This window comes from Gymnodraco acuticeps, unplaced genomic scaffold (genome assembly GCF_902827175.1).
Source record: "Gymnodraco acuticeps unplaced genomic scaffold, fGymAcu1.1, whole genome shotgun sequence".
Classification (NCBI taxonomy): domain Eukaryota; kingdom Metazoa; phylum Chordata; class Actinopteri; order Perciformes; family Bathydraconidae; genus Gymnodraco; species Gymnodraco acuticeps.
Window position 1 is genome coordinate 192,582 of NW_022989831.1, and position 26,749 is coordinate 219,330.

General features: G+C 42.5%; 1 protein-coding gene across 4 annotated transcripts in view; it reads right to left on the reverse strand.

Moving 5' to 3' along the window:
- znf438 (zinc finger protein 438) overlaps nucleotides 1–26,749 on the reverse strand; it is a 47,449-nt gene that overhangs the window by 15,253 nt on the left and 5,447 nt on the right. The window contains exons 2-3 of one of the 4 annotated variants that reach the window (XM_034234540.1): nucleotides 13,425–13,515; nucleotides 2,323–2,419 (exon numbers count right to left, since the gene is read on the reverse strand). The exons of 1 other annotated variant lie outside the window; for it this stretch is intronic. The gene's annotated coding sequence lies outside the window, so the exon portion shown is untranslated. The remainder of the gene's footprint in view (nucleotides 1–2,322; nucleotides 2,420–13,424; nucleotides 13,516–26,749) is intronic. 2 more of the 4 variants (XM_034234557.1, XM_034234550.1) reach the window with 2 other exon arrangements.

Genomic DNA, 26,749 nt, shown 5'->3' on the forward strand with positions numbered 1-26,749 from the left:
GTCCATTTAATAGACCCAATAACTTGTAGTGGTTGTACATATGAGTATGCAGCAGCTAATGATACTCACCAAGTCTGGGCAAAATACACAAAATCTTCTATCTTAATGTAGTTATTTTCATATATAACTGTATACTGTGTGGCAGTGGACTAGTGCGTTGGTGTTCAGATCAGGGGAGCACAGGTTCAAACCCCACTGCAGTCAGCATGTCGTTGTGTCCCCGGGCAAGACACTTCACCCCAAATTGCTCCTGTGGGGATTGTCCACAGTACTGAGTATGTAAGTTGCTTTGGATAAAAGCGTCTAACAAGTAACATGTAATGTAATGTATACCGAGACAAAATATAGCATGTTTTCTTGAAATTCCAAAAACTGTATATGAAACAACCACGTCATAAAGCCAGTCTTATCTGTGAATTAAATACTGAACAAATAAAAAGTAATGCATATTTTCTCATTGAATTTATAGTTGTAGTGCTAATGAATAATTTCAAGGTAACTGTAAGAATTGTTTTAATAAACATAATTCTAGTTTATAAAAGGACATTGTACATTTACGTTTGATGCTATCTTGAAATTATATTTATAATGAAAGCAGATTTTCTGAGAAATTTCAGTTTGAAAGTGCTTGTAATTATTAGAAATGTAGACAACATCTCAAAATATGACTTCCTCTTGAAAAAACTAAATTGAAAGACAATTCAATTATCAAATTCAATTAAAGCCATAATACTCAGACAGGTTATGTAGTAACACTGTCCTAAGAATGATGTGAACAATCTTGGTTCCATGTCCCCCTGACTTATAAGTCAATGTTTCCTTCTACACACTCCCCTCCTTTGCAATCACTATAGTTGCACACTTTAAACTCATGGAACTGTGAAACAATTACTGTTATTTATAATCATCTGCATTCTAATTATTATTTCGGCAGATCTTCAGTACCCCGAGCTGCTCCAGCGGAGTGGCTCAGTGGCCAACAGTGCTTCGCTTGTATAAACAGCTCCCAGGGGTGACTGTGTGTTTAGCTGTGAATGTAAAACAGGGCTTTACTGAGAAACAGCATGCTAGCTCCATCACCTTTTTCTACCTTAACCAAGTCCTCAGAATCGAGTTTGTTTTCAATCTTTCAAAGAAATTCCCATTTGGTGAATCCTTCATTTCGGCCTGTCTCCGTCTTTGTCTAGATGCCTAGAATTGAGCATCTGCTAAGGTGTCTTTGTGGGGTTATTAAAACCGTAGGAAATGCAGTCTGGCAGGATCAAAGCCAGCTTTGGATCGTAATGATCACTGATGCTACTGTTAAATTAACCAGAGCTGAGCGCTGTTCAGTCTAATGGGAGGTGATCTCGCACCGCTGGGAGAGAAGGTGAAGAGGGGTAGTGGACCCGGAACAAGAGAGGAAAATGTCTACCTTAGCAAGAGACAACATTAACAGATTGTGTAAACACCGCCTTTAATGTTACTCTGAGATGTTTCATGATTAAAAGACATCTTCTGATCCCAGATTATGGCCAGATTGGTAATGACAGGTGCAGGGGGGAACCTTGCCGTTACAAAGTCTTGCGTAAAGCTTTTAATCTCACATTAAATCCAGCGAGCGCAAACACTGATGGAGAGACATAGAGTGGAAGGTAGAGAGGGTCACGATATATATCTAAGAGATTGTGGAGGAGAGGGGAAATGTGATGGCTGGATAGATGAGCTATTTCTATAAATGAGGGTCAGTGTGAGCTGTGGGATTTCATGCTCGTGGGAAAGACACACACACACACACACAGACACACACACACACACACACACACACACACACACACACACACACACACACACACACACACACACACACACACACACACCACACACACACACACACACACACACACACACACACACACACACACAACACACAACACACACACACACACACACAACACACACACACACACACACACACACACACACACACACACACACACACACACACACCACACACACACACACACACACACACACACACACACACACACACACACACACACACACACACACACACACACAGAGAACTGTGTCCTGCTGAGTGGGACTGCCTCCGTCTACAGGAGGAATAAGAAGAGGAATATGATGAGGACTAGGCGAGAACAGACAAACCCAGATGTCAGAGAGGATTTAAAGGATTTTGATCATAGCCTGATTTTGTCTGAGCCGTTTTATTTTCTCCCTCCTTGTCTTGCATCCTGTAAATAGTGCAAACATCATGACAGAAAACAGTGCTACTACGAGCACCCCATTGTATCCGATATCAAAACAAGAAATGTTTACCGATTGGATGATCCTCCTTCCTCAGCTGCTCCCTCGCTCCTTCTCTTTCTGGGTGGTGCCCGGGTAATGGTCCTGTCCCCCCCTCTCCACACTCCCCCTGTAAAAACATAGACAATTATCATTTAAAATAAGTAGTAGAAAATAGATGAAAAGGGCAACTCTTATGTAAATTTCAAAACATATTTTAAAAAAAACCTTATTCTTTCCGAGTAAGACAAATCATAATGTCACTTTTCATTAGTGGTGTTGTAACTCGGGCCCGCCCGCGTCATTTTAGTTTTTAGATCTAGCAACAGCAATGCATAAGTATATCTGAATCCAAAAATTAGAAGCTACTGCTTTAAACAAACAAAACACAGTACACACATATTTTTCTCTGGTTGTATACACATTAATCTAGAATGATATCAATTATTTAGGGCCAAAATGATTTGCTGAAAGCTATAGGGGCGGGCACATTGTGCCATGTCTAGGTGAAATATACAATTATTAAATAAAAACATATTTCTTAAAATGATTTCAAAATTGATAGGTTAATAAATGTTTGAATAATTTATACAATAATTGAATAATTTATTGGTTTTTCAATATATTAAACTTAGTATGATAAAGTTAATGATATGATCGTATTTAATAATGTATCAGTTTATATGATTTAGCGTCTATGTGGGGGTCACTAAACTAGCACAAAAAACATGCTTTGTAAGTATTTCTTCCAGGCATACCAGAGTTCCCGTTAGAATATTTTTTCGCCGGTCAACATGTCCGTTAAAATTTAAATCTTCCGGACAAAATGAGAAAAGTGCCGGTCAAAGGTCTTCTTTGTTATTTATTGTGCTTTAAAACAAATTGATATGATTCGATATTAAACAAACTAATCATAGTAGATTAACTATTCAAACGTGTACAGTAATTTATAATAACACGGGAATAATAACACGGGAATAATAAACGGAGCGCTCTCTCCTTCTCCTGACAGCCCGTCAGTATCATGCAGCTCGCGGATCAGTAATGAGTGACCCGACAGTAAAACTAAACTTATCTAGAACTAGTTTAGGTAGTTTGAGAGGTAATTAAAATAGCTATCTAACCTGAAGTGTGTGTTTTATTCCGCTCACCGTTGCATGTGATCATGCAGAGCTGCGTGTCGACTGGTCAGCAGCAGCTGATCTCTCTCTCCCGTCAGATTAGACTCGCGTTTATGTCCAAATCGATCAGATCCAGCTAGTTCTAGCTAATGATATGACTACCTGCTTATTAAAAGACACCTAAACAATAAGCGTCGCTATGCAACCGGGTGAGGCCACAAAGTATAGCGCAGCATTATGCATTTGTTTACATGCCCACCGGAACCCCGAGGCATTACCAACAGATCAACGCACAATCAACCCACACAGGACATCTCTTTCTCTACATTACGTGTTAGACATTAGAATGGACTATTCTTGTCTGTCACATACTCTTCTTTTCTGTCACATAAGTGGCGCAACTGATGCGGTATTGCACTAAACGGAAATTATTTTTGAACGGACACTTTGAACGGAGAGATTTAGATTTGCCGGTCTTCAGCATATTTTACCGGTTGTAGTCCGGTAATTACCGGCTAACGGGAACTCTGAGGCATACGTCAGTATTCCATACATTCCTGGAAGCATTTTGAAATGGGTGAAGGGTCTCATGTGATCTGTCTGCATCAAGGTATAAAGAGTAACATGGTGCGACGACAGAGTACATACAGCAGGGACAAGATTTGCACACTAGCGCAGCTCTGCATGGCCTGTTTAACAAGCACATACACACACAACTTACAAAGTCTATCATGCTCCCCCTAGCTCTCTCTAAATGCCTGTCGCTTTGGCCCTCCATTAAGCCGAACGAAGCGTTCATTTAGCCAGTGTCTTGGCAGTTTGGGACCCGGGCTGCCCACTCAGTCAGATCCAGCCGTATTAAATAAATAAGGAGCGCTCTTCTGTGTAAATTATTCATTTAACACGCCTTATCCTCTTCCAACAACCTTGTTAGAGCAACTCAGGAGTGGAGAGGGGGCGAGGTCGGGGGGCAAAGCGGGGGGAAGAGGCAGACACCATGGCTCATGTGCGACTCAGCAGAACCTGTGGTGCATCTCTAAGCTCTCTGGGCGTTCAGTGGTAGGGGGCTTAATTCGCCCTGACACCTCCTTTGTTTCAGGCAGAAAGGAGCTGCATACACACAGCTACTCATTTGCCCACATGTACACACACTTGAGCACACACTGACATGCACAAACTTTGAGAGAAGGAGCACAAGAAAGGGATTTTTAGTGCATATTCATAGAATAATCATTCTAGTTGTCTGGATGAATTATTGAGAAATGGGAGGCCGGGACACGCCATGCTGGAAAGCAGGAGCTTTTCTTTGTGCTGCCTGAACTCAAATCAGACAACACAGCAAGTCATCCACCCTAAACAAGCAGATTCTAATGAGCAGGGATGGGGACAAATAGAAAAATGCTTATCATGAGGAAAACAACTGTTCTGGATATTAACCTTGATGACAAAAACACAGAGCACTTAAAGTGTGTATAATGACGTATTCCATGCTCCTGGGATGTAACTGTATTATTTTCCTATCTCTATTATTCATGGAACGGCGAAGAAAACATTTATTCAAGGTGAATAGGGTGTACAATTATTTAAATTATTCTGAAGTTATGCACACAACCTCCATTTAAATATTAAAGATCACAGATTAAGGGCAAGCTGAGCAATGCGTTGCTTTCAACCAAGCAAAGTGAGAAACCAAACTGCATTATTATACCCTAATTCCTAATTGAAAACTATGATGGTGCTTAAGTATTAAGCTTCAAAGTACAGAATGGAAATGGAGGAATTAAATTGACTTTTGATTGACACACATTGCACCAAACACACATCTTGGTATAGGGAGCAGTGATCAAGGGCACCTCGGCAGGTGACAAAAGGGAATTGGTCGCAATCCAGGTATCAGACTACACGCCGTATTTAGATTATTGTGGGACTAGAAGTCAAGTCCTACAGACTGAGATACTGCCGGGGAATTAAAGGAAAACTATCCACTATAAGTCTGAGTTAAAGGTCATCTATTATGCAAAATCCACTTTTTCATGTCTTTTATACATAAACATGTGTCCCCTCTGTGTAAAGAGACTCTGAAAGGTTAATAAAAAATATTCTCTCTCACCTTATGTCCTGATTCATTTATATAAAAAACCTGTCTGAAAATGAGCTGATCAAATTTTTGGCCACGTTGTGATGTCATAATGTTTTTGGGGTTGTGTAACCATTAGCCGATAACCAACCTTATCACCTGAATCTCCTCCTAAAGCACCATTGTTTTTTTTAATAGGGGATCTTTAACATGATTTACCTCCAACTTCTCCTTTGTTAACTCATTACAGTGAAGGTATATTGTAAGGAAAGGGCATTTATACTTAAAAGTCCATGGCTCCTGACCGCCAACCGAAACGTTCCAATACCAAACAAGTACCAAAACAAAGCTGAATATGAGTGGGAACTCAAACGGTTAATTTGCAGATTTCCCAGGATCAACCTATAGCACAAACAGAACCTGCTAGCTTTCTCTCTCTCTTTCTCTGTCCAAGTCTGACTCCAGTGTTTCACCCCAGAGCGGGAGGTTGTTATGTCAACTCTGACAGTGCTCATTACCAGCCTCCACGCTCTGAATTGGAGTTAACAGGCTTTGGCCCAAGCAGAGGCTAGCTAGACCTGACTGGGACAATGGGATCAGTGTGTGTGTGGTGTGTGTGTGTGGTGTGTGTGTGTGTGTGTGTGTGTGTGTGTGTTGTGTGTGTGTTGGTGTGTGTGTTGGTGTGTGTGTGTGTGTGTGTGTGTGTGTGTGTGTGGTGTGTGTGTGTGTGGGTGTGTGTGTGTGGTGGTGTGTGTTGGTGTGTGTGTTGGTGTGTGTGTGTGTGTGTGTGTGTGTGTGTGTGTGTGTGTGTGTGTGTGTGTGTGTGTGTGTGTGTGTGTGTGTGTGTGTGTTGGTGTGTTGGTGTGTGTGCACATGTGCTGAGAGTTAATCGCAAAACGCTCCTTCATTTCCAAATCACACCCGAGGCCACTGTACATTACCGAAGCACTGATACAAAATGTACAATGACATCTACTGCTTATTTTCATTTTCCCCTCGCAAACTCCTCCGTATGAGGGCGGATCACAGCATCCTGCTGTCAAAAAGCTTCTGTTTGAATTTGTGCATGTGCCACTGTGCGCTGTTTCATCACATTTCTCAGTGGGATTAGCTCCAAGGGTTCGCACGTTGGACAATTCAGTGGTTTAAAATGATGAACACAAATACCTTTACAACCATGTACTAGGTAATCCTCATGATGCAATTTGATTTTGCATATGCTGGGACATCTCTATGTCAAAAAACATCTCATTAACTAACTAACTTGCATGTTTATATTTATTGTTTGCAGATAAATCACAGGGTAGTTTTTAAAGAATTTGAAAAGCCTTCTGCAATACCTATAATATCTCTTAAGTAATCATAGCACGAATGATGTTATCATCTAGAATTCTAGATAATCGCAAACTTAAGGCAGTCAAGTTTAAACGTTATCTACTACTTGAGTGTTTGATGAGTCCTCCCACAGAGCGAAGCTTAATTGATCTATGAACGCTTTTTTTTTGACAGTTTTGACTTTCTCAACCCTAAAAAGTTTCACTCACATATTACTCACTTTTGCCTTCCCCTGCAATATTTAAGACGAGGGATGGGGAATTCAAATGTCTTCATATGTCGGTTTCAGTATTAGCAGTCACATAAAGCGGTTATAAAAGTATCAGGTATATGTTTATGACGTGATGGTATCCCCCCGCCTCTTCGAGTCCAGTAACCACAAAGCAATGTCAATGATTACAATTGTGATTAAAGCTTTCCACTTCAAACAGAACTGATGTTTACACAGGCCCTGATAAGGCGGATGGGATAAAGAGCAGGTAGAGCTCTGTGCTTGCGTCGGTGTGCATGCGTGCTTGTTTGTTTGTTTGCCTAGATGGGAGGATGAATGTCATTACGCCCAGGCTCTGTGGACATACAATCATAATGACACGTAGAATTCCATCTGCATATTACAGCTGCTTCTACCTCATGCTCCTCCTCCACCTACGTAAGCCTATATAAACCACATTGTGTTGCTTTACATTCACATGAGTGAAGTTTCAAGGCAGAGGTGGCGGGGATGGATTTCTTTCCTGAAAGCTTAGGCCTACTTTAGGAATGTTGGTGGTTTTGCAATAGGAAGGTACTGGAAAAAATATTACCAAAACATTTTTAAGTCCAACTGCCAGGTCAGTGTTTTGATGTACAGAATCTTTCTAATGTCTAGCAACCATATGGCTTTGGGCATGGCAAAAGTCCTTTAAATTACTTTCTTAACAAGCTGTTTTTTCCATATATTTTGTTATTTCTAAGCAGACTAAGAAGGACAAAAGTGTGAGGTGTCCCACAGCTGCAGCACTGCAACCTAAATTAGCCCGGACCACATGAAAAGCTGTCGTCTCTATTCCAGGCCGGGGCGGGAAAATTACAGCCCTGCTCGCTCTACTCTAGCATTAAACCTCAATTAGTGCACAACTACACCGATGATGTCAGCACCTAGGGACCCAAGAGCCCTGAAAATAAGGGGTGCTTTGCTTTATAGCAAGAAGATGCATGAAACCAAACCACCTCAAACTTTCAGGTCCTCTCTGATCAGCTCAGTAGTGAAAAAAAGTTGTTTATTCTATCGAGCTGGCAAGCAATAAGGAGATGTTATTTTGATGGACTGGAAAAACAAAAGCACAAAACCTGTGGACAGGTTTGGCTAAGTTTACCAAGAATTTTAATCCGTAGTCGTGACTAGAGTTTTCCCAGGAGACAAGAGGTCAGTAAGGTAGGACAAGAAAAACTCTTATTTGACCTCCAGTGACCTGGCAGGAGACATAGAAGGGAGAGGAGGTAGAGTGGTCTGGCTCCTGTCCAAACACTGAAAGAGTGTTTCCACTGCCTAATCCTTAGAAAACCAGTTTTATTATACAACATATTTACGTAATCAAAGGCCTCAGGAAGTTTTGGTAGACATTGAGGTAAGCCTTGTGTCCCCAGGTGACAGTCATGCCGTGAAACTCATCCCTTCTTTCAAGGACAGAGGGCAAAGCGATCCCAAGTCCTCCGTCCTAGGAAGCGGTTCGATCCGGGAGAAGGTGCGGTTAAATTCACCAGCCATTTTTCATTCTGGGCCTTTTCCCAGCTAACAGAGGTTGCGGCAAAACGTCGCAACCTCTGCGGGTACCCGACGGGTGACCCGCAAAAAGAGTGATTCGCGGGTGGTATTTAAAAAACAAAACAAAGAAGATGCGGGTCGCGGGTGTTGCATAATAAATATTATTAAAATAATAATAATTTAATTTAATATTTGAATCCTCAGACCTCTCCCCTTCGGGACCGCGCAAAATCATAACCTTTGCAGCGCATCAATCTGCTGCTGAGCGCGCCACATTCAAAATGGCTGAGGTGAAGCTCTCTAGCGGAGAATACAGCATTGTCAATAACTCTTCCTCAAGAGCGAAATCCAACGTCTGGGAGACTTTTGGTGTCATCCTAGATGGAGAAAATAACCAACATCCCACGCTTTTTGAACCAAATATGCAACTGCGTGTGTTAATAATTGCATGTTTTCACTGCTCATAGGGTCGGTTTGCGGAACTAATTGGCAATATGTGCGGGTGGCGGGGCGGGTTCGGTATTGCACGTCGCGGGAGCGCGTCTTGAAAATCAGACCTGTGCAGGACTCTGTCCCTTACTGGCCAACTGTTCGAAGTTGAATAAACTCTGAATAAACTCGGGCCCAACAATGTGGGCCTACCTAGACTGTAGGACGCAGCAAAAGGTTTAAGCATGACTGGTTAATATGCTGACATCGCATATCGTCCTGAGCTGTGAGCGAGAGGGAATTGGCTTGGGAACCGGAAGGTCCCCAGTTTAACCCCAAATATCCAGTGCTACCGAGGTATCACTGAGCAAGGCACCGTACCCTACACTGCTCCCGGGCACTGTACATAATGGTAGCCCACTGCTCCTAACACTAGGATGGGTCAAATGCAGAATATAAATGTCCCCTCTGTGGGACGATTAAGGGTATATACACAAATGATAATATTGTATATAAAAATTGCAATGTTGATGCTGCAACGATATATTGTGTAGCCCTAACATTCAGAATTTGCGTGCATATGTTTCTTCTTCTCCCGAAAAACTGTCATAGTGTTACCGTGTTACCAGTTCTCAGCATTTACTTAAAATACAACGTCATCATAACCTCTTAATACTAAAGCTTAAACTAATAAAATAAGACTCAGATTTTAATGAACCTTGATAATCCTTAAAAGGGGTCCTCGGTTTTCAAAAACAAGCTGGACACAGTGCTTCCTGATTGTTTTTTATAATGTTGTCCCCTTTTTACTGCAGGTCACTGTTACTGATGTTGCACAAAAGGAAGGAGCGACTTCAACAGAGCTCAGCATGGGAACGCTCCCAGGCACCACCTTGTACCTTTCTTCCCCCTTTTAGCAGAGAGAGCCGTTCCCCACACGGTGGTGAATTATGCATCCCAGAAACTTTCTCACCAGTTTTCTCACAAGCAAGCTGCCCGAGGAGCACAAGTCCTCTTTGGTGTACCTCCACCTGAAGAGACGGATCGCTCTCACATCTTCAAAGAGAAGTCAATCACGCCATAGATTGTTAGTACCACCCAGTGGGTTTACACAACTTTTCCTCGGTCTCTCACAGGTGCAGAGAAAAGGGGATTTTACAGAAAGTGGAACAGATTTTTTTTTTAGAGCCAAGCTCCGACTAAAACTTCAGGCAGGGGTGGGTGGGGGGCGGCTTTGAGATCAAAAGCCTACAAGTTCCTGGCGAGAGGACCCAATCAAGCCGAGAGGGCCAAGGAGAGGAGGAGAGACAAGCGCTTCCCTTTTAAATTGATCCCACTGAGACCCTCAAGGTTCCCCTTGTAGGACTCGCAGAAAAGCGATAAAAATCTGGCCCTGTGGATCTGACGAGGAACTGGGAGGGGAGAAGGCAAAGAAGAAAAGACTGTTTCAGGGGGAGAGGCACAGAAAGAACAGAGGAGAACCGTGGGGGGAGAGGAGCCAGTTGAGGTAGATCAAGGGAGACGAGGGAGACAAGAGGGGGTGGGCTGATTCTCCGAGGGTGCATCCAGGCATCGTTATGTGCCAGCAGAGAGCCAGATCAGGGAGGACTAGTGCTATCAGCTATCAAACCTGTGTTACATGTGCTCACCCAATCAAACATCTTTATTCTGCTTAGGGTCCTGGCAGCTGTAACGTTGGATGGTGTCTCCCTGGCCTGAGATCAGACTCTGGACGAGGCTGGTGTCGTTATCCACAGCATGTTAGAGGCCTCAAAGGAACAAGCACTATCAGAGCAACCCAAGAGATCCCCTCGGCCTGCCAGACACATCGCAGACCTGCCCTGGCACCCACAGGAGTGGACAAACACACACAATAAGGTGGTGTGTGTGCGCCCGATACAATTACATGGATGTATTTTGTGGTTTGATTTGTAACACCGGCGCTTCACATTAATCAGAGGAACATTCAACAACAAATTCACTTGTGCTGTCAAATGTCAAGACCAGAGAAGAGAAAAATATCATATGCAAATTAAATGTGTACATTATTTCACTTCAATCGAGTTTACCTTACTACAAAGCTTTCTCATGACTTTTCAAAACAGGATTGAAAGATTTGCATGACCTCAACATTTGATTTTCCTCTGGTCTGTTGATGTTGTTTGTATTCTCAGAACGTGCTAAAGGAGTAAACAGCCTAGATTCTATTACCTTTGAGTTGTGACAACAAATTGTATGCAGGATCGTTGAAAAACATAATAGGCTAATTCAATTAGCAGAACATGTAGTGTGTTATTTTTTGTATATCTGCAAAGGGACTTCTTCGTGACAAGAATTTCAGAAAGTAATAATGATGTTTTCTTTGTAAAATACACTTTAATATGACATTAAGTTTGGTTTTCCCTCACGGCATTTATATGTTTCACAGTAAGAGTCATTGAAAGTCTATATTGGGTAAGACTGTTCAAACATGTGAAAGTCTGGGCAAAAAATAGCCATGCAGACCGAAAAGGAGCACGGCATATAAAAATAGTAAAAGACAACCACATGGCCTGATGACATAGCATAGGGGTTATTTTTCTGTTTACAACCAAGTACACACCCATGAATTTCTTTGAAGATGAGGTCTGCATACAAGTGGGGGCCCTTAAGCTCAGGGTAGACTTGAAAAGAACAAGTTCATATGATGGTGTCCTTTGACCATTTCAGGGGTACAGCCAGGCTTCACAGAGGGGGTGAGATGTGAGTAGTATTGTAAATGTGGGAATGTCATATTGTCTGTTTTGGAAATGTTCAGTAATTAAATGGAAACATCCCAGCCTAATTTTGACTCCACAAAGTTGTGAGGGAACTTCTAACAAGCAGTTCTGTTTTGAGTTTTCTGTGCCACCGTTGCTTTGAAACTACAAAGACACACCATAACCCGGGGTTTTCTGAGAGAGATTGGGGACGCTGTGACGGGAGGATTTTTGCAGCGCATTTACTTTGGACATTTAAAACAAACCATTCACCTACTAGACATAGTCAGCAGAGTAGGTTATGGTTGGGTGGTGAAATCAGAGAGAACTACTACATCAAAAACAGTACGCAGTGTTTCCCCCACACCTCAGAGTAAGAGACAAGGCGAGTGAAGAAAAGAATAAAAAAACATTCCTTTTGCCTTCGCAGAACTTTCAAAAGTGGAACTGGCAGGCATATCAACAGCATTTTTAATCCTGCATTAAGATTCAAATACTAGACATTAAGGTGAACAAAGAGTTTGATTATCAGATACTCTATGATTGTTGAGGCTACAATTAGCCACACCTAGCTGTGATGGATATCAGCTCGGAGCATGAATACTTACAGCCTCATAAATAAGCAGATCTCTACTAATATCATTATAGTAGGCCTAGGGCAGACACGCCCCCCTTATCCCATGCACCAACTGCACCAAGCACCCTCCTCTCCTCGCTGTGACAACGCCATAAATATCACGCACATCAATATTTGACATTCGTTCAGCTGACTCTCCAACGGAGCCATTTATTTAAACTATCTGAATTGTAATTGGCAGGAGAGGGCCGAATTCAAAACTTACGTGACCGGGACTCAGTTGCCACAGGTAACCTTTTGGAGGGACTTAGTGTGGCAAATTGATTGTCGAGAGCGCAGACCTCATCATGAGTGCTAATTTTCCCGAACAGTCAGCGCACGGCGGAGCGGGGAAATAAGAGGCTCTATTTATAACGGAGGAAACGGGAGAGGGGATTAGCTTGCCATTAGAATAAAGAGCGAAGAAGAAAGAATCAATTTCAGGGTTTAAAAAGCTGACAAACACAGTTCACTTTTGCTTCCTCTCCCTCCCTCTCTTGCCTCTGGCTCTCAGCTCACCTTTTGACTAAAAGGCCTGCTACCAACAGATATGGGGGTACGATTTGTAAAGAGGAAAGCTCATATTTAAACCTTCAAAGATACTTTTTCCTATGGCAAGCCTAGTTATGGTCTATTCAACCAGTCATGATTTTTGGCAAACTTCTTACTAGTTTCTGATATAAATAGGTAATGCATTTGCACCTAATGGATTAGAATAACCAATAGCTGATGCTTGGTATACTTTGTGATTCGTCTCTTTTTTATAAGCAGCCTCAAGAACCAAACAATGCATAATGTGTGTATCTCGATAATCCTAGCAAGCCTGTCATCAACAGAACTAAATCTGTGACCTGATCCGCCTTGGTTCCAAATTTGAGCAACTCCATTTTGCACACGTCAGAGACAGTATTCATGTAGAGAAGATCTCAGTTTATTAGGAATAAGAAACTTTCATGCTAAATATGGCTTGACAGCAGCAACAACTACTCTACCTAACATGTTTCGTGACTAACTTATATGAGAGAAAGGGAATGGTACAGCAGTAAACCATTGTTTACCAATTTGATTATCTCACTTGTTTTGAGCGGTTTGATGATGGCTTTGTCATCAAAAGTGCGCTCCGATTCCTTCATTCCTTTCATCAATTGGCAGTCCATCTGGTCCAACTACAGGTGTTAAACAAAGGAACCGTGGTAAGAAAAAAAAGTTGGTTTCCCAGCATGCCTTTGGGAACAGAACAGGAAGGAAGCTTGGGGTTGATTAGGAGACATAGAGGCAACCAAACCTTTTCATCCTACCATCCCCTCATCACAAAGCCCTCACCCCCTGACCCCGGGCCATCATGTGCCCGCTGTTTAACCTGGGCAAGTCTCGGGGCAGGAACCACACAGGAAAGGTGAAACTGGACACCAAGAGGGAAAAAAATACTATAAAGTAAACTTTTCCACCAATGCTGCATTACAGCTAATTCAAATTTAGCGTGGCAATGGGACTGGTGCTTTTCTCTTTTTCGTAGAGGCATAGAGAAGCTAAGCTGGCTGTAGGCAACAGCAGTGGAGGGATTTCTCATTCACAAGGGATTTCTCAAGAAGGCCTCAAGAGCCGGGATGAACCGAGGACACCCTCCCAATGTCGCAAAGACACTTCAAATGACTGACATCGTACCAGGAAAACATATTAAATTTAAAAAACACAGCAGACAGTAATACCGAACTCTCCAATTCAATCCTCTTATAGAACGTCTAATAGCATGTGAAGAGGAAGGATATTGTGCTAATTTTGTCTTGTCTGCGGAGTGCTATGACAGGCCCATTGATGCCGACATCTCTTTAACATGAGGTTAGTGGGTGTTTGGCCTCCCCTCCAGTCGTTTGTGAGCTGCAGAGCCTGGAAATGATTAGGCCTGGGAGGGCAATTAGCCTGAGCAACGCTGGGCTAAATATAGTCTGGCTTGGCCAGCTCTGCTCCTGGGTCATATCCACACTGCAGCATCCATGCATGTTAGTTCAATCTGGATGCCGTTTGTTTTATGACTGATGTGAAGGTTTCACTGACTCAGACGAGATAACATAACTCAGCTGTCGATCAGGTGTCTCGGGAGGGAGGAAGTGTGTGGGAAGGAGTTGCGGAATAAATAAATAAAGGGATGACGTTTGAAAGGGAAGCATGTTAACCTCGGTATTCAGAAAATATGAGTTGGTAGGGCATGTTCCTTAAGTTGACTTGACACATATTTATTACTCCATCACACTTTGAAAAGGTCAACATGCTGTGCCCTGCTTTATTCCAACCTTCATACCATGTGCAGCCATATTTCACAAGAAAAACTGACTCCAGCGAACCATGGTTGGGAAAATATGCTTTCCCACAGCCTTACGCTAACTAAACGGAATGCAAAGAAAGAATGCTTTCCCACCACACGGATCCCTGCCGCTCCAGTCCCCATATCTCCCACCCCCTGTGAAAGAAAAAAAAAAAGTGTGGAGATTTTATCCTTAAAAACAGGAGGTTCGCCCACTCGTTCACCTGGGACGGCTTTTGGACGGTGGAGGCAAGCTAGAAGGTTATAGGAGCCTGGGAATGTTTAACATCAAGAAAGCAATCAGAACATAGCCGGAGCTCTGGGAATTGGACAGGAAACATGGAGAGTAACCCTTCCTGCCTGAGAGGAAAGAAAAGAGGAGGAAGTGATTTGGGTTATGTGAATTTCAACTGTAACCTAAAAGGGGAGCCTGTTGGCATTTATAGGTATGCTCGATTTTTACAAATGCTAATTGTAGGCAGTTAACATCAAGACTTTTTAAGAGCCTGACAAGAAACAGTTTCACTTCTCTTGAAAGCAACACTTTAGGCTTTGTGAGCCTGATCTCTACCTACATCAGCGTTCAGAAAGGTAATGTGTGAAGACCCAGGGCTCCGACGATATACATGAAAAGCACTGTTAAAAAAAAAAGGTAGTGGCCTCTAAACTCAACATGGACTGCGCTTGAATTTCACCATCACGGTCTCGACCAAGTGTGTCTTTCTGCAGAGTATATAGACTGAGGTGAAACATAAGTGGAAATGTTCTGGCACTACACTGAGCTCAGCACAAATTGCACAAGACAGCTCAGGAAACAGGAGTTTGCTTTGTACCCTGAGCAGGGAACACTTATCAACCAGTAAGTCCAACTGTAAAAGGCCTATTCCTGCGCTGTCCTACGACCCAGCTGGGGAAAAGGATTAACACACACAAACACATGTTGATAAAATCACCAACTTTTTTTAAACTTAATAGTTAGCTTATTTAGCTTCCTGGAAAAGTCGCAACGGCACTGTCACTATCAGCAAAGTTACATTAGGCCTGTACGTATCACATAATGACAATCCATCCAAACAATGATGAGATTTTAGGATCAGGGTTAGTCCTGGGGACCATTCATTTCTAAACAATATTCCATGCCTGTCTATTTTCCTCAACATGGTCAACATGTTGGTCAATAATGGACACCTTTGACATGCTGTTGGCGGAGAAAAGGTCAGAGGATCATAAGGATTCATCATCTGGGGACCATGAATGTCTGAGAATGTATCATGTTATGTCATGGTAATCCATCCAATGGATGTCAACAGGGGCAGTACCGGTCCTTCGTAATGGTCTCACTGATTGATGTAGTAAGTAAAAGTGACGGAAGACAAAATGTGGTGTCTTTGTGAAAGTCAAACAAGATTGAAGCTGGTCAGATAACGAACAAGTAAATGAAAACAGAATGAGGCGGAGAAGTGTGTGTGTGTGTGTGTGTGTGTGTGTGTGTGTGTGTGTGTGTGTGTGTGTGTGTGTGTGTGTGTGTGTGTGTGTGTGTGTGTGTGTGTGTGTGTGTGTGTGAGATTAAAATAGCCCAATTGCTTTTACAATAAATAAACATTGAATGTGTTTAATTTAATAGTAAAGGGGTTTAACGTTAGTGGCAGGTTGTGTGTGAGAGAGAATAAATAAGACAGCCCAATATTTAAAAATTATATTTAGCATATTTCGCAACTTTCCACATATTTCTCAACTTCCCGCAATTTCACCACATAAAATCACATAAAAACCCTGCATGTTTAATTGCATAATCAAGGATTTTAGCCAACATAATCAAGGGTTTTTGCCCGCGGTTTTTCTGGAGGGTCTAATTGACTGTTGACAGAGAAAACTAAGGCACTTCCTGAATGCCATGAAGCATTCTACTCAAGAAGCAGTTCAGTTGAAGGATGCAGCATTTTAAAAAAGCCAACACAGTAGATGAACCATCTACTGAAAAAGCCCACTTTTCTTAATCCCAGCCATAAACCGCATTCACTTTGCGCCCACTATATGAAATTCTCTGTAAGCCTTAACATTATGGCCATAGATATCCTTGCAGCAGCAGAATATGTAATACACATCCATCATGAAGAGAGGTTACTCTGGCAGTGTGCAGTGATGATAAAACTGTGGACTTGCTAAGTGCCCTGTTTATAAACTGTTTGTTAATGTGTCATTTGCCACAAGAGGAATGAGATAACAATATAGTGTGGCCGTGGAAAGATCGAAGTGTGTCCTTGGAGTGACATTATTTATTGAAATAAATTCACTCGAGCTGAAATATGTATAGCGAATGCATTATGAACAGTGCTTCTGATGGAGCAGAGAGGGCTTTAACTCACCGTAACACTGACTCTTTTCAACAGATGTCCCTTGTGTGACACACGGCGAGGATAATAGAGAGGAAAGGGTCTGAACGCTTTAATTTACCTTTTCCCTGAATGCAAGGGATTTCCTTTTGATGGCCTATTTGAATGTATAGACAATTTAGAGGCCTTCTCCGAGCAGAGATTCGGATCTTAATTACTTCGTTAATTAGCTGTGATTCAAAGGGAGAAGCCTTGCCCTATCCACGGTCCCTCTGCATTGCTGAGGGGGCTCCTCAGAAGCCTTCACATCCTCGCTCCCATTTTAGAGCAACAATCCTGCACTTGTGACACTGATTTGCAAGTCTGCCTTTGCTGAAGGTGGGCTTTTTTTTCCTCAAATGTCAGCAAACCCCATAGAGCTGCGGCTCTCTAATTCTAGGGCCTGAGGAAAGCGGTGCAGATCAGGCCTCCCCCCCCCCCACCCCCAGTCGGCTGTAGACTTACATCACACGGATGCATTCCACAGATTTATGTTTATCGTTTTCCAATGAAAGAGGGACAGCCGGTGCAACATCCTGCATGCTCCCTTCGCTGTGTGATAAATATGGCTACCTCGCTCCGGGTGCCTCGACTTGGGCGGATCGATGGAGCATTTAGCTAATCACAAAAGGAAAGCCACAGTAGGAAGAATAAAAAGGATTGTCATAAGCAGTAGGCGTTGAGAGAGCCTCTGGACATAGAATGATGCTTTTCATTTGTGCGTACTGCTTCCTCCAACACTGCCTCACAGGAAGTAACCACTCATCAACGTGGATCAAGCTTTTTTCTTGTACTCCGTCCTGATTACACGCTACCTACGGCAGTTGCTCTCTTGAACAGGCAGTGCAGAACTTGAGCACAAGTAGGTGTTTTGGCATGCAGCACGCTAGCTTGAGAGAACAGCAGGCTGACAGAAAGGAAAGGTAAGGTCCAGCTGAGGCAGCTGCTTGTTATTACACCCACAACCCCCCCCCACACACACACACCCACCCTCTGGCAGGAAATAAGCAATCAGTTAGTACTGACAGGTACATGCTGAACCATTGCTATCTCTACTCTGAAACCAACCAAATAATGGATTACAGCAGTTTAGTATTAACCTTAAGCCTCTCAAATATATTTGCCAATGTTAGTCAGCTTCATACCTTTCAGAGTGTGAGTGGTTATTTAGGATAAAACATGAAGTAATATGGGTGTTGGGAGTACATCAACTTGATATGTGAAAGCGATTTTTTTTTGCACGCACTAGCACTTACAGTATCCGATGTACAAACCATGTCTCTTTGTGTGTACTGTACTGAGACGGAACAGAAAACATAACGGCAAAACACAAAAAAAGAATGTGAGATGCTTTTCTTGCTTGTGAAAGGCAGTAATTTAGAGATCTCCGGTGAGCAGTAGAGGGCTTAGCATGTCCAACTGGATCTGGAGTGTAGCTGCAGACCTGCCTTAATGCACTGCCAGGTCACCGTTACTGTGTGGAAATAGCAATACAAGGCCAGTGTGGATGCTTGTAGCTTTGGGCAAATAAACAAGGTGGCGGACCAAAGAAAATCCACTATTTTCTTACTGCCACTGCCCTGAGTGCTTGTACCACTGTGTTCAGCCAGGACCCCCAGTGGTAAGATACTTATCTATACCTGAGTCCTATAAAAGAACGTCAGAGTGCAGCCATAAATAAAAAGACATGTTTCTGTGGAAAACTGTTGAACTGTGAAAGAAGAAGAAGCATTGAAAGTACATTGAACAGCCGATGCTGACACGATTAGGGGTAGTAGTAGTAGCATAATAGTAATGTGATTGGTGAGGTCATTCTACCATAAAACATTTAACTGTGTTTTTCCTCCAACCAAGGTTCAAACACATCTAGTATTTTGATATGACTTACTGATGTTTGAAGATACCAGTTGGAGTACTTCCAAGTACACATCTTGTATACATATCATACCAAAGAAAAAGGCTATATATGAAATGTTCAGTGCATCTCTTTCCAAAAAGAATGTTAGGCTTATGATAATCCACAAAACTAGTTGTGTTGAAAGACAATCATTTTAGGTACCTTGGTATGAAAACTGAATATGAGTTTTTGTACCCCTAAAACCAATCTAAACTAGGCAGACATATGGCATTACTTTGGGGATGAGTCTCATCCCCAAAGTAGTCCAAGCCAAGTAGTCCAAGCCCTGTGTGTTCTTCAGGGGAAAATGCGGTTTGGAGACACTTTGTCTTCAAATTGAAATCGGCATCGATATAATGAACTGTGAGGCTCATGTATGGCTCCATGGTGCGGCTAGACCACAGGTCTGTTGTGGTGGCAAAGTAGTCAGCTGAAGCCACATCTCTCTCAACTTCCCCACGGCATTTGTCATATAGCGCAGGCAGCGCAGACCTGCTGAAATAATACCGAGACGGCATCGCGTAACGCTTGTCCAACGTGTTGACAAGTTGCTTAAAGCCCTCGTTGCTAACAGTGCTAACTGGGCACATATCTTTCGCGATGTGAAATGTAATTGCACCTGTAATATCTTTGTGTCTCTGCGAGCTCGTCGCTTAGGCCGTTGCTCTGGACAATGCGTCCTGAATTGAAGACTGTGATGATGTGGTGGATGAAGTCGAGCGGGCATCTGCTTTTTGTTGAATTATTGCCCGGTCGTATTGCACTTTGTGGTTGTATTTTAGATGATTAAATAGATTAGTTGTGTTAGCGTGTGGTGCCAACACAACCTGGTAACAAATCATGCACTGTACTTTATTTTGCTCCACGTCGGACTCCTGAAAGCCAAAGTACTTCCAAATAGTGGAAATTGTTTTACCCTTCTTTTTGACGAGTTGCTGCTCCGACATCTTCGCTCGCGCTGAACACTCACAACACACGTGGCCGAGTGGGCTTTTTTTTTTTTAGGGAGGGGCAAAAGCGCACCCGGCAAAAATAATCGTATTTTGTCAATTATGCTGTTTTCATAATCGTCGCAAGCCATAATCGTAATCGCGATTAAAATACGATTAATTGCACAGCCCTAGGATGAGTAATATTATATTTTTTTTTTATACTTTGAACAGCTGTACAAGACTACTGTGGAATTACAACAGGTTGACCTCTGACCCCCACCCTGCCTGGTGTATACACGCTGTATTTACAAGGCTTATGTTTACTCTGCTGAGGTGCTCCTGAGCATCCCATAAATGTGCCGAGATATACGACTTGAGTTCCATTCAAACATACGTTTTTATTTACCTCAAGTGTGATTAACGCTGTCGCACAAAAGGAGAAAAAAAACAACCCCTATCCTAAGTAATAATAGTTTCACAGAAAAAACATTACAGACTCTGTAGATGGAGGGAATGTGAGCCTAATATTAGCAGACTCTGTTCTGGGCGAAGGAATGTCCTCCCTTACCCTTAATAGCTGTAGCCTTGGCCTAAATGTATTATTATTTCCGATGATGTAAATCTAATCTAACATTAGCATGGCAAATGAGACTGTGCCGGCACACTGCGGAATAAAATAGCCAAATACAGACAGGAGTAAACATGCAGTCAGCTCTGTTGTTCAGTCTGTGACAGTCCTACAGACCCTGGAGCTCAGTAGCGTTTCTCCCTCTACAAACAGCTCTGCTCTCCAGCCCCAGATGTCTCATTACTGTAAAACAAGCGGGGAGATGAGCGACGTACAAGCCACTGGCCCAAAACGCTGGCTCCCTTTCAATTAGGGAGGATTAGCCCAGCCTGAGCAGGCCTTCCTGTGATGCGATATGTTGCATTGGATCGCACAGGACAGCCATATGTTGGACCTAAATAAATTACTGAGAGCTTGGCAGGAGCAGAGAGGGAGTTATGGCTCCACAACAGGCTTAATAGGAGGAGGATGCTGAGGCCTCTATAAAAGTTGACACCCTATGAAAGGGCATGGGCAGAGACACAGGTATACACCTTCCCTCACTGACGCTCGTAAATTAGACCTATAGGATCCCACAATTCTTCAATAGATTTACTCAGCGTGCATTAATCAAGCGATAAAGCCAAGTCAGTGAAATTTCTGCAGTGTCATGCTTTGGCTAAGCCACCTGTACTGATCCCACCCAGTCCAACGTAGTGTAGGATACAGCATAGCGAGGGCCCTCGTACCACTGCCTGCATCACTCACTTTTATGGGAATAGGGCTGCGTGGGGTTTAACAAGAGGTTTTACTCGTCAAGGGAACCGACATTACATAACCATAAAACGATGAGCTCCACAAATCAACAGTGGACTTGTGACGCATGCTAGGGATGGGCTGGTTGTGTACTGGCAGTAAACACTCTTGTGTTTGTGGGTGTAAGGGTAGAAACAACAACAATACGATTTATAATATAAACCATAGGGAGAAAAGCAGCATGAAATGTAATCTACAGCTCTAAATCTGCAGCTCCAAACCACTCGCTCCTCTGCATAATTTTCCAGGGAGTCTGTGCCATAGCTGGAGAGACTCCACTGACCAGGGGCGTCTGTGGTTGAACTGAGCTACTCCGCAGGTCCGGAGAGGAAGGCAGCGAGCAGGCAGGCTCCGCTACGCCTGACATGGAGCACCCTCGCAGGGGGAACGACTGAGTAATGGCAGGGTAACTCGATCCAGGGCTGGGAGGGAGTGGGAGCAACCCTGACGCCAAAATCATAGCTGTGGGATGGAGAGAGGGAGACACACAAATGTGTTTGCAAGAAAGATACGCAGGGGGCTGAGAGGCTGAGGAGACAGTGGGTGGGACGAGCTGAGAAATGAGCCGTGGTTAGACAATATATTTGGAAAGCGGCCAAATGACAGGGGGATGAAAGTGAACGCCTCTCTGCTGCCTTTAATGCACGTGCTGCACCCACCGGTGGGGTAGGAGGGACCACAGAGGAATGACACGGCGTGGGCTTGGGTTTCAAATTCACAAGCCTGTCTCAGACAGAATAAACACGCGTAGGCCCAAAATGACTTAGATTTTCCCTAATGTCTGAAGCTAATTGAGAAATTAAGGCTGGTAGACATAAATAAATGTATACCGCTACATATAGGCCAAGCCATTTAAACAGGAATTAGCCTGTCACGACAGCAACCGAGAATCCACTTATTACATTTAGAGCCAATTTCTTATGATTTATTTCATCTGTCTTTTTTTACTTGTCTTTCTCAATAACTAATAAGTGAGAAATACATATAGAATAAATAATAAAACATTAACTTGAGGGATTATTGGTGTTGTAAACTTGGATAGAAGTAAACAAATATTTAAAAGGTTTGGTTCGAACTTTTTTTCAAGTCAGGCTTAAAACCATAATAACTAAATGGCAATGCTCATTTATTATTTACGTTTTTGCTTAAATAAAGGATTAATGGATTGTAAAAAGCTGTTTTATTTGGGTCCATAAAAAAGTAGATGGAAGAATTTAAACCGAGGTGAGAGATAAAATAACTAAAAAGGCAAAACATTTTTTGCTTATTTATGCACACAATGAAAAATAATGTTCAGCGTTTTTTTTCTTTATAACAAAGTTAATAACTCTTAAGCAGAAAATAGACCTTCAAAGAAAGTCCCTGCCAAAACCACAATCATACGATCACTACATATGTATTTTAAAATACGTAAACAAGAATAGAATGTCAAAGCCTGATTGCAATACCTTTGCAACGAAGCCACTTCCTCACTTTTTGGGTGATCTCAACTTCCCTTTTTTAATCCCTTATTAACTGAGCACAAATGCTTTACGCTCTACACTTTCTTGAAAATGGTCTCTACCATTTGCTGACGGCCGGGGGAACAGTTGGGGCTTGAGGCCGTTGCTCAAGGGCACCTCTGCAGGGAGGGGCTGTTCTCTCACTTCTCTACCCAGAGTTTAAAAAAAGACGGCCTTTTCTGAACTCCAATTTTAAAAACCGTCTGACTTTAGAGGAAACTTATGATGTATCGTAAAGGCAGTATTGCCCTAAGTGAAATGACAGATCTGAAAGCTAGCAGCCAGTTCCACTGACCACACAGGTCTGATGCTGCAGTCTATTCTCATCCACCTCTTAAGCTGTTACCACACAACGCCAAACAAAACGGTTTGCTGGAAGTGGAGCATAGCCAGGAACTATGCTAATGCTCAAAGGAGCAGCCTAATATAATAATATGCCTTTGCTGCCTGCAGCCTCCAAATCCAGTAAAAGTCAGTCATTAGGCTTCACATGTAATTTTCATTAACTTTTCTTGGAAACAAGAGTCTAGCTAGACCGACAATTTTCTCGGAGAAATAAATGTTCACCAGACTATTACTGAACCACATCCTCCTCTTTTCCATCCCACAATATGGTCTCCATTCATTATTCAGAGTAGAGATGCACTTTCCTTGTTCTTCAACTCTTCACTCATGACATCTTTGGGCAGCACTTAACAGACGGGATACATATCAGCTGCTTACAATTCAGGTATAAGTACAATAAAATGTGAAAAGACCACTTTTTAAAAAAAATCTATTTAGCTAAAAAGGCACCATCTAATTTTGAAGCAGAAACTTTTCTTCTGTACGAGAGAGGAATCTGAATCCGAAATCAGAATCAGGTTTATTACCAGGTAGGTTGACAAGTACGAGGAATTTGACTGCGTTGTGGTGCATACATAAAAGTAAAAGAAAAAAGGTTAAACACAGATAGAAAACTATAATAACATTAAAAAATATAGTAAAATATAGCAATATTTACATTGGAATAGAATTTGAATAAAATATGTGCAGTAATAAAAAACAAGATATTGTGCATAGTCTATGGTGTGGCTGAGGTACAGTGTCAGTAGTAGTAGTAGTCAGGAATCTTTCACACTGAATTAGCACGTATATGCAAGTTCTTTGGGAAGAGCTGCATTTTAATCCAGTCTTGCAGTGCTTTTATTTTGCCCATAATATAGAGATGCCATAATTGGAAAAGTAGGCCAAGCCTGAAAGCAAAACTTCTCCTAGAAAAACAAAACCCTGCAAGCCAATCCATGCAGTGTCTGGCTGAATTGTATGCTGTATTATCATATCCCTCATGCAAAATGTCAACAAGATTTGGTAACGCTCTCCACCTTTTTGTTATTACCTTCTACTTAGAATGTAACTTCAATGAGTGGCGCCCGTGTAAAATAATCTTGTGTGTGTTATGGTAACATGATCTTGGATATGATTGAGCGGAAATGTTAGACAAGCATCTAAGTTTCCTTTGCCTGCTTCCACCCTCCTCATCTAGCCACATGTGAAACCACATGGAACTGCAGGCCGGCCAAAGTAAACGCTCCAGTCGGTCACATGGCCTGTGTTTACTCTGGGTGCCGGGTTTACATGCCAACCCCTTACTCATATTCTGGTGATAAACGATATCACACAGTGTAATTCTTCTTTCATAATCATGTATACAATGAACCTTAAAGTGTGAGACATTTTCCACATTGAGCTGTGAGATAAAGGAAGCTGTCCTAGTATGTGTGTGTGTGGTGTGTGTGTGTGTGTGTGTGTGTGTGTGTGTGTGTGTGTGTGTGTGTGTGTGTGTGTGTGTGTGTGTGTGTGTGTGTGTGTGTGTGTGTGTGTGTGAGAAGGGGGGTGCTTCTCACACTGACTCATCTATAAGGCAGAGAGCTGCCCTGAGTTTGCAAAACAAATCTTAGCAAAAATGTCAAGGCTACCCGATTTGCCAACTCAGCAGCAATCTGATCTGTAAGGAACGATAGATGTAAACACAATGTAATTAATCAGATGAGTTTGAGCCAGAATGAAAGCTGATCAATGTGTGATTATGAGGGATGCTCCGATCGATCGGTCACCGATCGAGATCGGCCGATACTCACTCTCTACCGATCGATCGGTGCTCTCTAAACATGCCGATCGCGAGAGCCGATCGCATGACGTAAAATACATCACACTTTTCTCTGTGTGCGGCAAAACAAGCTCGCCAAAATGGCTTCACCGGTCTGGCAGTATTTCAAGGTGTCCGAAAAAGACAGTAAAATAGCGGAATGCAACGTGTGTGAAGCAGAAATCCTGCAGCTCCGCCCGCTGAGACGGACCGGTGAGCGGAGCGAAACACACAAGAGTTAGATACTTAGCTATTGTATCAACATAGGAAAGAAAAACAATCTACATCGCAGAGGAACAGACTGGAACAAGCTAAACTAGTTATTATAAATATATGTATTCTTCACTGTCGGGTCACTCATTACTGGATCAGTGAGCTGCATGAGATACTGACAGGCTGTCAGGAGGGAGAGAGGGGCAGGGCTCTCGACTAACTTTTTTCTCCATCCTCCCGGAACCGTCCCGAAATACAATCTAAGCCGTCCCGAAATTAATGTGGACCGTCCCGAATTTAAAATGTTAGTTTTTCTACATTATCATTAGTTAAAATCATTCAAAGTGACCTTTAACATAAATAAAACATCATACAAATCAGTAGATGATAATTCATCAACCTTTTTATTTGAGTAAATCATTCAATCACATAAACAAAGGCCAAATATATTTAAACAAACACACAAAAGAGAAAATTACTCTAATATTGAATCCAATCAAGTCCCATCCAATTAACAAAAAAATCCAACACTGTCCTGAAGACAGAACCCAGAGTAACCACTAACCAGGATGACAGTCTGTAACCTATGTCTGTAACACAGTCAGGAGACCTTTACAAACTGCCCCGCCCCCACGCACACAGACGGGAGAGAGAGAGAGATCTCATCTGGATTGGAAAGCTCGAAAATACATCATAGACGCATGTTGTAGTCTTATTGCATATTAGAAACGGAGTTGGCGAAACTAAAACTGCGATATAATGTGTATGTAGCAATAATACATATGAAATATATTTTTTAAATGTCTCCAGTACCGATAAAAAGTCCGATAACGTCGGAGCTTAACGTTACCACTGTCTTTAATAATTAGGAGATAAGGGTGAGGCGCATCATATTGCTAAGGACTAAATACGATGGAGGGTTCTCTTCTCAGCCTTATCACCCATAGGGGATGAAGAGGAGTAAGTAAATAAAGAGGCCGGCGCTCCAGGGTCTGGTTCTGCTGTGCGTTTTTGTGATGTAACGGTAAAACATTTCAGAATTCCTCCACGGGATGCCATTGTCATTGTACATCACTCAACCCGCGAAATACACACTCTGCTAGACCCGCGAATTCGCGGGCACAGCCAGCGGCACAGCTGTAGCTACGTGTGTGTGTGTATTTTGCGGGTTGCTAAATGTTTTGTGCGTGTGTGTTTATGTTGACAAGGAGGTTTAATAACTGTGCTACACAAAACGTGCAGTCGGTTTCATTGTCATCGCCGTTTGTAGTAGAGTTAGCAGGGTATTTTTATTTTAACTCTCGTCCCAAATTCGTCCCAATTCAAACACTATTTTTTTCGACGACGGGACGTCCTTAAGCTCGAGCCCTGGAGAGGGGGGGAGAGAGAGAGGGAGAGAGGAAAAGAGAGTGCTTCCGCTCATTTCTCCCGTGTTATTATCCAAAATGAATGTAAATTTGAATAATGTACATCATTTGAATGTAATAATTAAGTTGATTGTTGTTTGTGGAAGCTCCAGTGAATGAGCCCCATTAACTGAGTTTTAAACATCACTTTAAATGGAAGATTTAAAGTGATGTTTAAATCTTCCATTTAGGCCCCGCCCACTTGATCGGATCGGCGATCGGTATCGGCCAATACTGATTCCGGCGATCGGCCCCGAAATTGTTTTCAAAAGTGAAATTATTGAC